The sequence below is a fragment of the Notothenia rossii genome, assembly GCF_949606895.1.
Source record: "Notothenia rossii genome assembly, chromosome: 3".
Classification (NCBI taxonomy): Eukaryota; Metazoa; Chordata; class Actinopteri; order Perciformes; family Nototheniidae; genus Notothenia; species Notothenia rossii.
In genome coordinates this window covers 54,470,596-54,486,152 of record NC_136901.1, presented here as the reverse complement: position 1 = coordinate 54,486,152, position 15,557 = coordinate 54,470,596, and positions in this window count along the sequence as shown.

Genomic DNA, 15,557 nt, shown 5'->3' with positions numbered 1-15,557 from the left:
CGTAGTATGGGGTGTCATCAAATGCCGTTGCCATGGCGACGGACCACTCGCCATGCGATGGACCACTCGCCATTTAACACGATGTGGCTGTAAGTCCCATCGACACGGTCCAATCATCCCCCAATCTTCACTTGTATATCACCGGTCCATGCCTCAACAACTCTACGCCAAATCTGAGATCTCACTATATGCCGTTTCCATGGAAACGCATCCCTCACCATAAAACATGATGTCGCTATAAGTCCAATGGACACGGTCCAATCGTCCCCCAATCTTCACTTGTATATCACCGGTCCATACCTCAACAGCTCTACGCCAAATTTGAGATCTCACCATATGCCGTTTCCATGGAAACGCATCCCTTGCCATAAAACATGATGTCGCTATAACTCCTATGCAAATGTTCAAAAAGTGTTCAAACTTCACAAGTGTGCTAACAGTCCAGCCATGAAGACATCTACGGGACAGTTTTGAGATCTCTTCAAATACCGTTGCCATGGCAACACAATGCTCGCCTTGAAACATGATTTTCTCATAACTTCAGTGAAAATACTCCAAACAGCCCAAAACTTCACAGGTTTGGTAACAATGCAGCCATCAACGCATCTAAGCGTATTATGAGGTGTCATCAAATGTCGTTGCCATGGCGACAGATCATTCGCCATCAAGTTAGTTCAGAAGTTTGCGGTTCAAATATTCTGCTGCTATTCCAAGCCTTTTCACTTTCTTTTCTTCTCTCATCACACATTCAAGCCCCCAGTGTTCATGTATCATTTCAATCTAAATTATTCACTTTTTTTCTTACACATTACATTTCAACAGTTTAGCGTCATATTTTCAGCATAAAGCATTCCCACTAGCAATTTCTTCAGGAATTGCATTCTCTAGTTACTATTATTGCCTTGTGTTTGACAGGATCAAAAATGGCAGTTTTGAACAGAAAATGCCAATATTTGTGCTCTGTTGGCTGCTTTTGATCAATGTTTAGCTCTGGATCTTTTGGATTGGACTGATTGCTTATTTATTTGGAAAATAATTGTCCAATAGAGACAATCATTTTCATCTTGTGCTCTCTGTATCGAACAGTCACAAAAACTACTCATGGTAGTCTAAATCACTCAGAGGGTTAAAACTGCAGAAATGGACTCAGCATCCTTAATAACCCCCAGAACCACTCAAAAATGGTACAAATCGGCCAAGCCATTTTTTAAACTATTGTCCACATAGGCTTTAATGGTAATTAATGCTAATTGACGGAACATATGCTAATTGTGCAAGTTGCCCAACATATGGCAGTTTCTATGTGCTGGGGAACAATACTATACATTTTTAAATAAAACCTTGGGGTACTCAACAGTTCCGGGTTCACTCAGCAACTAGACTATTAATGCATATTGTTTATTGATGCCAATGGATTAGACTGAACAGGTTGACTGTGGTTCTTGACATCCCCAGTCTGTCTGCTTCTTAAGAGCTGCTTCGTGTTGTAATTAGGGCACATGTGAGACAGACCGAGACACACAGATGCCTCCGAAGGCTTGATGAAAGAATCCGGAGATGGGTTGCTATGCTAAATTATTCACATATGCAGATAAGTTGTATCATGGCTATAATTGAGCACGGCTGCAAACATAGGTATACTCAGTGGCGGTTCTCCGGGTTGGCACGGGGTGGCAGCTGCCACCTCAGAAAAATGCCTTGCCACCCCAGCTGCCACCCCATTCGGCAGCTTTGTTTTGAAAGAAAAGTTGTGGCTCTTCGGACATTTATGAGAGAAAATCTCTAATGTCCGAGTGCAAGTGAATGCAGCACAAGACGCGAGCCTTGTAACCCCTCCCCCCCCCTGGCGCGAGCTTGGAAATATGATTGGCGGCGATTTCATTTGAACGGGAGGACAGCGCAAAACGAGAAGCATTTTGGATACAAGTAGACAGAAGGAATGAGGTATTTGCGGTCAGGGTATGGCTGGGGTAGGCTACAGCCATACCAATAAATGGCTTAGCCCCACCATGAAAAATGATGTTAAAGTAAGCAAAATAAAGTCTGCAAACTCGCGCGGAGTAAATTGCACAGACAGCAGTTATTAAGATTGATTTCAGTAGCCACTTGTCTGTTAATACCGAAGACTAGAAACGGTTTTGAAAACTTTTGTCACGTAGTGATCGTCTTCTCAATAGAACATCTTTGATAATGTCTTCTGGCCAATCAGAATCAAGATAACGGCGTGGTGTTGTTGCAGGAAGTCCCGACGGAGAATACTTTTGCTGTAGTACATCTCGATATACATCGGTACAACTATAAGACCCCACGGTTTGATGATTGATAGGTGTGTGGGCTGTCTTTCATTTTGACACACAGAACAATAGGGGCTATCCACCCTTATCCACAATGTAAAGTAATTCACACAGCCTCTTCCCTCTCCTCTCTGTGAGGAGCAGCAGGTTCAGCTTTCAGAACAAAGTAACAAAAAACAAAAATTACATTCATTTTTTTAAATACGTCGTGTAGTAATATATATATATATTTTTTTCTTCTTTAGAGAGCACCAGAATGTGTATTTGAGGTTAGTATTTCAAAAAATCTCCGGGGGGAGTATCCCCCCAGACCCCCCTGCAGGGGTTGGGTTTTCAACTCTTTCACCGGTGGGGAAATTGCAGGATTGGCTCCAGGTTGCCCTTTTTATTTACTACAAGACAAATGTGCCTTTTTATTTCATACAGTTCAATTTGGATTGAGACAGGGAAATAATCTAAACCTCACGCGTGGCGTTTCACTGTCAAGGGGGGCCTGTATGTAATTACATTGCAAATACTGACTTGAGCCCCACCACTGTATGGGTTAGCCCTACCATAGATTACCCAACACAAATACTCTGGAGCCGCAACTGTTTGCGGTCTACTATGACAAAGAAGAGCCTGTCAAGTTTGGCTGTACTCAGCATTGAATCAAAACGCACCATAGCTTTAAATCTTAATAAGTTTGTCAGGCGTTTTGCTGATTAAGATGGTAATCGCCACATTCAGCTGTTATAGGCATGCCAACTTGATGCTCTGCTCACGGATGAGTCGATGAGAATAATAAACTGTTAAGATGATGACCTTAGTACGGAGCCCCTAAAGGGACATGAAAAAAACAAAAAAAAAACAGAGAGAGTTTATTTATTTTATTTAATAATAACACTAAAGATGTGAATCATAACAGTGATTGACAGCTGATAGGATACTATGATTGTTAATATTATCATATTCATACAGACACACATCGATGAGACAGTTAATTAATGTATTTATTGCAGCAGTCTGCATATTTGGTACCCCTGCTGGTCTAAGAGTTAAACCAACTCATTCAGTTAAAATTCATTAAATTTCGTGTGCCACCTTATATATTTATATTTAAGGCTTTACTAATGTGCCACAATAATCTCACCTAATGTTATTGAGTTAAAATATATATATTGTGGCTTTCCAAGTTAACATTGATTGATATGACTGCGATTAAATCAGAATATACTTCTGCCAGGGGATGCCACCCCTCAAATTTTCCTGCCACCCTCTTGCCACCCCATGAATATTTGTCTAGATCCGCCCCTGGGTATACTCCATATAATTAAAGAGAGGCTGGGAGAGCTGATCCATGTGTGTCTGTGCATATGTAATCTGAACATGTCTGTATAAGCATTTGGGAATGTGTTTACGTGCAACTGTGGAATTAACAAATGATGGGAAGCTTTGACTCTGATCCATCTGTGGAAAAAAAAGTGTTAACACAGAAAATATCATCTGAAGTTGTGAAATCTTTAAATGAAATATGCTTTATATATTTTAAGAGGTCTGTTTACTTAGATAAATGGATTATTTGCCTGACAACCCCTACACATACTTTAAAAAGTTGAGATATTTTCCGAATGCTCCTAAAATCTTTTGTCATGTACCATACATTAATAATTAATAAATAGAAAAAATGTCGTCAATTTCAACATCAGGTGCCGTTTAAAACCTAATCTGATTGGGGGATTGTCTTCAATGAGTAAATCTGCTATAGGAAATGAAGAAGTTAAGAAGAGAGAATAGCAATAAAGGACTGAAAACATGAGGGAAATGTTGTTAACCTTGGAAGTGACCTTATCCAAAATGAGTTGTAAACCTAAAGTACGCCTTCAATCATCACACAGACATAAAAAACGCTGGCAGAATGACTGATGGTATATTAGGTTGTATAGGTTATCATCATCTTCCACCATGTGCAGGAACTGTGTGTGTGGTCTGTGTGGGAGTGTATTAGCCTTCAATAATTGGAGTAATTATTAATTTCCTAAATTCATTGAATGGTTAACATAATTACTGAACCTGATGAGTGGAATTGTTATTTGTCCTTAGGGGATCTTCCATTTCTTCTGTTCTAAATGTTTTCACTTAATTACATATCCTTTTTTAATTAAACATCTATGCATGTAGACTCTTCGCAGACAGCATTTTGGCTTGGGCATTTCCCAATTGACTGCGTTATATTACATGTTTTTAATGAAGTAAACCTAAATATTATCTACCTAAATGATATCTTTCAAGATATATTCAGCTAGCGCTAGTCACTACAACGACAATGTGATGACTTGATGTGTTCATCGGATGTATTCAGAGGTGGGAGAAGTACTCAGATATTGTAGTAAAAGTAGATATGTCAGATCTTGTAGTGAAAGTAGAAGTACTCAGATCTTGTAGTGAAAGTAGAAATACTCAGATCTTGTAGTGAAAGTAGAAGTACTCAGATCTTGTAGTGAAAGTAGAAGTACTCAGATCTTGTACTTGAGTAAAAGTAGAAGTACCAGAGTGTAGGAATACTCTGTTACAGTAAAAGTCATGCATTCAAAATGTTCCTCAAGTAAAAGTATAAAAGTATTATCATCAAAATATAGTGAAAGTAGCGACAGTAAAAGTAGTCATTGGTCCATTTCAGAATAATATATATGATATGTTTTATAATGATTGATCATTAAAGTGTTCTCAAAGCTGGTAAAGGTGCAGCTAGTTTGAATGACTTTGTATATTGCAGGGTAGCTTGTGAATTTACTCCAGGTGGGACTAAAGTCTGATTTAACACTTGATTATATTTCACATCATTCATCCACATCTGTGAAGTAACTAAAGGTATTAAATACATGTAGTGGAGTAGAAGTACACCATTTACCTCTGACTTGTAGTGGAGTAGAAGTACAAAGTACAAGCAAATGGAAATACTGCATACATACAATTACCTCAAAATTGCACTTAAGTACAGTACTTGAGTAAATCTACTTAGCTATGTCCCACCTCTGGATGTATTTATGATACACGTTTGGACAATGTCACTCACCATTTAGAGTTAACATGAATAAACACCACTCGGTAAGTAAGTAAGTAAGTAAGTAACTTATTATTATTTTTGACGCAGAAGCTAATAAAGGAATGCCATTTCTTTGACAAATGCATGAGCAACACATCTCTAACTGTACTGTAGTAACTCTTTATCAGTGGACATAATGTTGGAGATTTCTGGGCTCCACCAACATGAGAACAAGACGTGTGATAACAGCCCTCTGAACCAATGAGCAGGATAACATGCCTAAACCAGCTCGTATATTTGGGACAGATGCCTGGTGATAACACCTATTCAGCAGCCTGATATCAGTCAAACCATGTGACATCATGAAAAGAAAACTGAAAGGGATAATCAATTTAAATGTACTTCTCTAAATATATTACTTTTTCACTTTTGGGCAATCAAAGAAGGTTTAATGAGACTTCTTACAGAGATTCAGGATGTGTGTAAATGAGAAGAATAATCTACTGATGTGTATCAGATAGCTAATTAACTCACCAGAGATTATAAATAGTTCACTGCACTTAATTTAATGTGTGCGGTTCAAAACACTTACGCTACTCACTGGGCCAGTCCTAATAGAAAAGTACATCTCAAATACAGAGCCAGAAAATCTGTTTGCCATGATTTCTTTTCTTTTTTTGTTATCGACTGGAAGCTACTTTTTGTTGGTTCTTACAACTGAAACAGTCCATTATTTTCACTTCAGTTAATTGGCCTAATTTATAGGATTTTGGATGTTATTTATAATATATGACTGGGTTACTTTAGATATTTGAGACCATTCATGGATCATTAGGAGCCCTGAGATGCAATTATTCCTTGCAGGGTGATTCTATTAATTATTATCTCAACTCATTTAATTGCAAAACCTTTCTAGGTGGAGAAAAGAAGAAAAAAACACTTCCCACATGAAACTCACTTGCATCTGGTTATTTCCCTCCGGTGGAAGTTCACATATTGCCATGGCAACCCTTTTTGCATTCTTAATGTGGTCTAAATCTGAGTCTCTTATTGGAACTTGAATCAAATTGTAATTAACAATCTACTCAATGAACTACCTAGTTAACACTCAAAAAGTGTGTTCCTCGTCTTTAACAGTCTTTTTGAGGCCAATGTAATTCGACTGAGCTGTAATGTAATGGCAACAGGAAAACGACAACTATTGCCTCATGCTGTGCACCTCAGAAACACCTAATACGTCCATAAACAACATTCTGCAGTCTTGCTTATTAGTGTTATGCTGATAAATTCACACTGAATTTGTATGATTTCCATTTATTACAGATCCTACAAATCCAGTTAACTCATTGATTGAAACGTTAATTTAATAAGAATACAAACAGCAATTTGTCTAGAAGTAGTGAATCCTTTGATTAATGATGATGAATGGAGGGAGGAGATATTGAAAGAGAAATCAATATCAATAAAATCATCTTATTTTATATATACATACCAATATCATAAATAAAATGTTCCACACGGGTCTCAACAGTATACCACACCCTCCATCCCTAGATCCTTGGCTTATACCAATACCAAGACAAGGCTCGGTTGGGGAAATTAAATGAGTCAAAGACAATTTGTGGAACTAATTCAAAAAGGAAACCAAAATATTCGTAGTGTCCAAAAGCTGTTACTACAATTTCCGTATCAGTCCCTGACGTCACCCGGCCCAGAAATACTTTTTCCCATTGACTAACATTGGGAAAGAGACTATTTGAACTATTTTTGAAAGTATGAACTATGTCATAGCACTTATTAGAATCATTAGGTCCTTAAAGTTGTAAAATGCACTAAAAGCCAAATTTAGATTTATTTTCTCTCTGCATTCATTCTAGTGAGCCGAGAGTGCCTCCGACGCTGTATCCAGTTCTTATTATCCATGAACTCAACCCTACCATCAACGAAAGGCCAACTAGTAGGAATCTTACCATAGCCCCGCCCCCAAAATAACTCAATAGGGCTAGGTGTTCTTTGTGTGTGTTGTTCTGGACCATTTGGAAAACATGACATTTAATGATAACCAGTCAAATAGGAACATCCTTTCCAAGTATCTACATCTACTTTTACAACTACATTCAACAGGCTCCAGAAAAAATAATACATGTATCATTTTTTTATTTGAGAATAGCCAGAAAACAAACCATCCCTCTATGACCCTGAATGAAAGCTGTTTCTAAAGAGGCCTATTGAGTGATAGGACACCCCACTTCATTCCTTTGAACTTTGGATGTCTTTGGTACATTTGTCTATTACTGTTAGCTGTGTTTGGTGATAAGGAAATACATGTATTTAGGTCAATGTTGGCACAATTGACTGAGCATAAATGGTCAGTTTTAACGCCATGCTGAACCGCTTGATATTACATTAAGTCAAGGCATGCTTTGGGAAATCAAGCAAGTCCAAGACAATTTGAGGAACTAATACAAAAAGAAAATCCAAGCTGATGAGAAACCAAGTATTTCTGGTCCTGGCACCAAGAAAGATTTGGAACGAGAAAACAACATACTCCTAATCCCAACCCTCTGGACCAGCCAGTGACCAGACTAGAGATGTTAAAGACAAGCTCCTGGGAATTATGTGCAATAAAATGAAGATCTGTGTCTCATAAGCTAAACATCTGTCTGACAAACAGAAGAGGATTGGCAGTGGGTCAGGCGCTTAATGAAATTAGCTTTTCCTTTTCTTTCTTTTTTACAATTCTATATTTAGAATATAGTTGAGAACATTGAACTCGTTACAATGATATAGACTTGCAGTTATGGGGAGTAGTCAAGGTTCACAATAAGGGAACAGTATAAATTGAAACCTTCCCCTTCTCATTATCTTCTTTTTAGTTTTGAACTGCATCTTATACAATTTGCATGAACTTTACACAATAACTAGAGGGATGTTCAGTAACAGAGGCGTAATCAACATAGTGAGGGACAACCCTGCAGGTATTATTAACACTAGAACCGCCAACGGGTACATTTTACCCGCAGCTGTTTTTTGATTGTATGTAACTTTTTTTCAATAAAATATTCAAGTCTCCCAGTCTGTGACTTTTCCTGAAAGCATACTTGCCAACCTTGAGACCTCAGAAATCGGGAGCATTTCAAAACTACCGCGGGGGGGGGGGGGGGGGTTGCTAGTGGATCGCCGGAGCTGTATTAGATGAACATTAACATGCTTATTGTAGTTGTAAGTACACTGTCTTGATGGAGCATATGTGTGGGCTGGACCTGTATTATACAGGAAAGGAGTGAGCAGAGGGTAGAGTTGTTGATTCTTGTTCTGTTTTCTGTGACTATCTGCCTCAACCTTTCAGAATTTCAGTTGCGTGCACTACCATGGAAACCAAGACGCGCTACCATGGAAACCAAACAATGGTGTAGCTGTATTAAAGTCCGAGTGGAAACAGTCGTGAGTAAATCTGATTTTGTCAGAAATCGGGAGAAATGTGGGAGAAATATGACCCCGGGAGGAAACCGGGAGAGGGCGATGAAATCGTGAGTCTCCCGCGAAAATCGGGAGGGTTGGCAAGTATGCCTGAAAGTGTGTTATGTAGCACCCTCTGTTGTTAAAAATTGTCAATATGAAGTCAGATTGAAAAAATTGCCCAAAAGGTTGCCATTTATACCCATCAGCGCCAGCGGGTAATATTTACCTTATAGAAAATGCAGTGATTTCCGCGCTATTGATCTTGTGCGTAAAAATGACGTGTTGCTATAGCAACTACTGCGGTTCCTTTATAGATAGAGAGATAGAGAGAGAGAGGTATATATATATATAGATATATATATAGATAGATAGATAGAGAGAGATAGTTATAGATAGATAGAGAGACACTTTGCACATAACTCACCGTAGAGATATCTTATACTTCATGCTATCTGCACAAACTAGATATCATATGAAAGCTGAGAGTCCACAGATTCTATTGGTAAACGTTTAATCACTGTGCGATTAAAACTCACTGTTAACCCTGTGTTATAGTATGATAAATAAAAGAACATTGTACCTTGAAAGTCAATGCATTCTAATAGCGGGTACATTTTACCCGTTGGCAGTTTTAGGTATACAGCGAACCCTGGCGGTTCTAGTGCTAAAGTCAAACAAACAAGAAATTAGAATATTTTGGTAAGGACTCCAAGCAAACTTTTATTTTTTGGTAGAACTGGATATCAGTTCATCAGCAGATTGTTAACTTTATGAAATGTGAGAAGTGTCTGGCTGATAAAGGAAACCCCTTCTAAACTTAGTAAATCTATTCATTTGTAGGCAAAGAGAAAAAGTAATTTTCCTATGTATATGTTATTAACTATGTCTACCGATTCTTCAATTGTGGGGGAGTCAGGGAGCAGCCAGTACTTGTGATTCCGTTCATACAGTTGGATGTAGTTGTTGCTGCTTCCTGGTTCCAGCTTGTATGCAATAAGTGAGAAGGAATGTTTACATTGTGTTATCATCTCTCCCCCACATAAGGGATTCTTACCAAAGCAAGCAGTGCTGGTATACTGTGACTTGTTTCAACATTGTGTAGTTGTTTTTCATATATTAGATATTAATTGCAGACTTTTCCTTAGAAGCTCTATTCCAAAATATCACTTGCAGGCAGTTGATGTTGACTTTGAGCTGTATTCAATAACCTAAGACATAAACAATTAGAATATTAGATAAATAAAATTCACATTCTGTATGTCTTCTCAAGCAATACGATTATCTTATTGTAATGGTAGGAAGTTACAGTTGAGGAAGGATTATTGGTGAACAGTGATTTGAGATGGAGTGAAGGGAAGACTATCTTGGGTGACGACCTAAGGCGGAACAACCTCAACTCAAGCATTATTGAAAAACCAGGTCTTGAGGGCATCAGAGGACACAAGGTTCATCTCAAAACCTATTTCACTGCCAAGTTTCCCTCACTTGTGTCTCTCTATCTCATAAAAGGCTTCGATCGTGTTGCTGTGTGGACTCCAGTGAGTCAATGAGTTGTGATTCATTGCAAACGCGCCATCTGCTGTGCTTTTTATGAAATCCAGTGAAAACCAGGCTGAAACCCTCCAAACACTTAAAGGCAACTATCGGGGTTGCCATATCAGGACAGTCAGGTAGCAGACTAGTGGGCTCTGGAGAGGAACACTTGCAGGCTTATGAACTCAAGGTTAATCGACGTGCTACCATACCAAGCTGTATGAACTCATAAAGGTGACCTGGCTTGGGTTGTGAAAGGGATGCAGGTCGGCAAGCATGTGATTGGATGATCCTGAGGCCCAGGGGGAATAACATTTAAACTACGCTAAGGAAACAACAAAGGAAGTAGTTCCTGTTTAGTTACCTCTCTCTCTGGTAGGCAGAACTGCAGTGTGTTTTTCAATAGCTTTTATTGTGAAAGGGAGATTGTGACTCGGTGGCAGACAGAATTGCATTGCAAAACAAGGCTGAAAGGGAACCAATCTAAACTGTACTGTCATCATTGTACACTCAATACCATGTATCGTCAATATACACTTTAGACTTTCTGTCAATTTGACCAAAAATGATGCCTATTGCACTCTTCTCAACCCACATAACATGAACATGAGTAGATTTCTACCTGTGCAGTAAATGCCTGTACTCCTGAACACGCTAGCACACGTTATGGAGTGGTTATAATTGCTTCTGTCCAACAATGAAAACGATTTAATTCCTTTCCTTCCCCACTTCTCTGCGCTGCCTTTCTCAAATTAACATAATTGGCAGGGCCATCATTACCCATCCACACAGTCCTCGTAGCTGACGGAGGGAAAGTCACATGGTAGTGAAGGCACCGCTCTGCCAAAAGGTCACCCGTTAGAGCGCTGTCACAGAGGATCTGTGTGTTAGACCACTGCTCCACACTTTGTCTGCCATTAAATGGAGATTAAACACTGAGGACCAAGGATTTAACATTTGACCGAGTCCACGAACCTCTGCACGGACATTTCTGTCAGAGCTCGCCTAAAGTCCTATTTTCACAGCTCTATCTAGAGAATGAATTCATTAAATATAATTAATTAGCCCCAAACCTCTTGGATTTGTGTCATTTCTTCACAGCGCACAGTATACTTTAATTGGGCCCTGTAAAAAAGACAAAAATAAGACATTTGCAAAAAAAGCTCAATTAATTGCTTTGATTAAAGTGGGGTTTAATTTGATCTGGACATATTACTTTACAGTGTCCCATTCACATGGAACTACAATTTGGTTTGGTTTGGATCTATCTGGGACAACGTAATTATGCATTAGGAGATATGATTAAAAACCCAATGTAAAATCTATGCCAACTCAAGCCGTGCATAAACGTGATTTGTGTAAGTAATGGCATTACAGTCGTAACAATAAGAAAATATATTGAAAATTCTCAAATGTTAACAACAGCTATATTACATTTGCACGTCTTTTATCAACACGTTCTCACTCCAAACCCGTCACATAGATTTGCCTGTCCCACTGTCTTGGCCAAACTTGACCCACTCTACCATGCTGCACTGCGTTATGTATCAAATGCACCCTATAGGACTCATCATTGCACACTGTATAGCCTAACTGGATGGTCCTCACTCACTATGCGTAGGATGCAGCATTGGTTTTTATTAATGTATAAAGCCATTTTAGGAAATCTTCCACTCTACATATGTGCCAGATTTGCTCCAGTTTGTGACTTTTACAACCTCAGATCCAGTGCCTTGATACGGTTCCAGGTTCCTGCTGTGCGGACTGAGGCTGGAAAAAGGAGTCTCTTTTATTATGGTCCTTGGTCTTGGAATGACCTTCAATCACGCCTCAAACTGAAGGCACTTGTTTCTATAGCCTGTTTTAAATTGAAGTTGTCAGAAGTCCTTACCACCAGCTGCTCTTGCAGTAATAAGTAGTGCCTTTCTTACTGTCCTAATGTGCACAATGTAGTAACTGCTTTTTTTCGTCTTTTGTTTTCTTAGTTATGTTCTCTGTATTTTATATGTTTGTGTTATGTGTTATGTGTAACGTTGCTGCCTTCTTGGCCAGGTTAGCATTGTAAATGAGATTTTATCTCAATGCTTTTTATCTGGTTAAATAAAGGTTAAATAAAAAATAAAAAATATTGACGGACGGTCAGGGCCCCTCCCTGTCACTCTATTACGTACAGGGTACCCCTTGGAAGTCAGTTTTCAACGGGCAGGGCTTCCCATTGACTTGCATAGAGCTCCCTGAACGTTGGTAATAAAGGAGTTGGGATCGCGGCGAAATGCTCTCTGCAGATCCATTCTCACAGCGTTTATCAACCTTTTTCTTACTCAATATCAAGCCACACTTATTTTTTTTCTTCTTTATTTTAATTTAATAATTTAGTTGGACTTTTGTTGCTGTCAGTTATGGGGAGAGTAGGGGCTCAGAATACTGAAATCTGTATTGTTTCATCGTTTTTTCCTTCTAATTGTGTATTCTTCTCTAAACCACACACTGTTATTTATTCAACAATAAAACATAATTATCCTTGTGTTTATTTATTTGTTTGATTAATAAACACAAGTTGGAGTCCGTCAGGACCGAGGGTCGGAGCAGCTCATAGTAGTTGCTTTAGAGAATTTTACACCCGGAAGTAAGTATTCTCTCCGCTTCACTTGACAAACCCAGTGATAGTCCTCAAGCTCTGTGATTGGATGTTTGAGTGTGCGCCGAGGGTTACGCCGAGCGTCGAACAACACTTTGAAATGGGATGGAACCAGGGCAGACTGTCCAAAACTGGATTTGAACGGGTCCTCCCCGTTTATTTAACAGCTGTTCTTATGTCTGTGACCCCTCCTGTTGTTAATTGATAAGCCTGAAACATGCACTTGTCAAGGTTCAGAGGCAAATATGGCATAGCCATCGATCATCTTACATTACATTGCATTTGGCTGACGCTTTTATCCAAAGCGACTTACAATAAGTGCGTTCGACCAACAAGATACAAAGTTGAAGAAAACAGAATCATATAAGTACCTCAGGTTTCATAGAGCTTAAACATTTCAAGTGCTACTCAACTGGCTTTAGATAAGCCAGTCCTTTATTAGAATATAAGTGCTTTATTAGTAATTATATCGCTGGAAGTGGAGTCGAAAGAGATAAGATATACTTTATTGATCCTAAGTTGGAAACATTTGCGTTACATCAGCATGTGTAAATATGTAGTGGTGTTTATTTGTAAATAACTTAGTATAATCACACAAATTCTGTGTTTTATATTGAATAAGTCTGTGTTCTTTATTTACTGATTGTTCAATACCTGACAAGGTCGGAGATTAAAAACCTGGGTCACAGGTTACTCAACAGTGCATTACAAAACATCTATCAATATGTGTCTATACCTCCACCATTAAACCGTCATTTTCTGCACATTTCTTATATTATCTACATATGTATAATATCAGTTAAAATAAGTGCTTAAACATACAGTCGTTAACATTGCAGGAAAGCAATATATTAGTGCTTTGTCAGGCTTAATATGTACAGTGGGGGCAAAAAAGTATTTAGTCAGCCACCAATTGTGCAAGTTCTCCCACTTAAAAAGATGAGAGAGGCCTGTAATTGTCATCCTAGGTACACTTCAACTATGAGAGACAGAATGGGGGGAAAGAATCCAGGAAATCACATTGTAGGATTTCTAATGAATTAATTGGTAAATTCCTCGGTAAAATAAGTATTTGGTCACCTACAAACAAACAAGATTTCTGGCTCTCACAGACCTGTAACTTCTCCTTTAAGAGCCTCCTCTGTCCTCCACTTGTTAACTGTATTAATGGCACCTGTTTGAACTCGTTATCAGTATAAAAGACACCTGTCCACAACCTTAAACAGTCACACTCCAAACTCCACTATGGCCAAGACCAAAGAGCTGTCAAAGGACACCAGAAACAAAATTGTAGAGCTGCACCAGGCTGGGAAGACTGAATCTGCAATAGGTAAGCAGCTTGGTGTGAAGAAATCAACTGTGGGAGCAATTATTAGAAAATGGAAGATATACAAGACATTACATTGCATTTAGCTGACGCTTTCATCCAAAGCGACTTACAATAAGTACATTCGACCAGGAAGATACAACCTTGAAGAAAACAGAATCATACAAGTACATCAGGTTTCATAGAGCTAAAACATTTCAAGTGCTACTCAACTGGCTGCAGATAAGCCAGTCCTTTATTAGTATATAAGTGCTATGTGAGCAGTTCTTTGTTAGTAATTATATCGCTCGAAGTGGAGTCGAAAGAGATGAGTTTTCAGTCTGCGCCGGAAGATGTGCAAGCTATATGCTGTCCTGATTTCAATGGGGAGCTCATTACACCATTTTGGAGCCAGGATAGCAAACCCACTTGTTTTTGTTGATGGGAACTTGGGTCCCCCTCGCAGTGCGGGTGCAGCGAGCTCTTTGGCCGATGACATGTACAGGTGTACAGTTTAACCATGTCCTGGATGTAGGAAGGGCCAGATCCATTCGCAGCATGGTATGCAAGTACCAGTGTCTTGAAGTGGATTCTAGCAGTTACTGGAAGCCAGTGAACGGAGCGTAGGGAGCGGCGTGGTGTGGGAACATTTTGGAAGGTTGAAGACCAGACAAGCCGCTGCATTCTGGATGAGCTGCAGAGGTCGGATGGCACATGCAGGTAGACCAGCCAGGAGGGAGTTGCAGTAGTCTAGGCGTGAGATGACGAGAGCCTGGACCAGAACCTGCACTGTTTTCTGGGTCAGCTGGGGACGTATCCTCCTGATGTTGTAAAGTGTGTATCTGCAGCAGCGATGTTTGCAGTGAGGGACAGTTTGTTATCTAGGATCACACCCAGATTCCTTGCAGTCTGAGTCGGGGAAACAACAGAGGTGCCGATGTTGATCGTTAGGTCAAGGGTGGGACAATCTTTTCCCGGAAGGAAAAGCAGTTCAGTCTTGTCAAGGTTGAGCTTGAGGTGATGAGCAGACATCCACTGAGAGATGTCAGCTAGACAAGCAGAGATGCGTGCGACGACCTGGGTCTCTGAGCGGGGAAAGGACAGAATTAATTGGGTGTCATCAGTGTAGCAGTGGTATGAAAAACCATGCGGGCTAATGACAGATCCGAGTGAGTTTGTGTACAAGGAGAAGAGGAGGGGACCAAGAACAGAGCCCTGAGGGACCCCTGTAGTTAATTGACAAGGATCGGACTCAGACCCTCTCCAAGTTACCCTGTAGGTGCGGTCTTTGAGGTATGA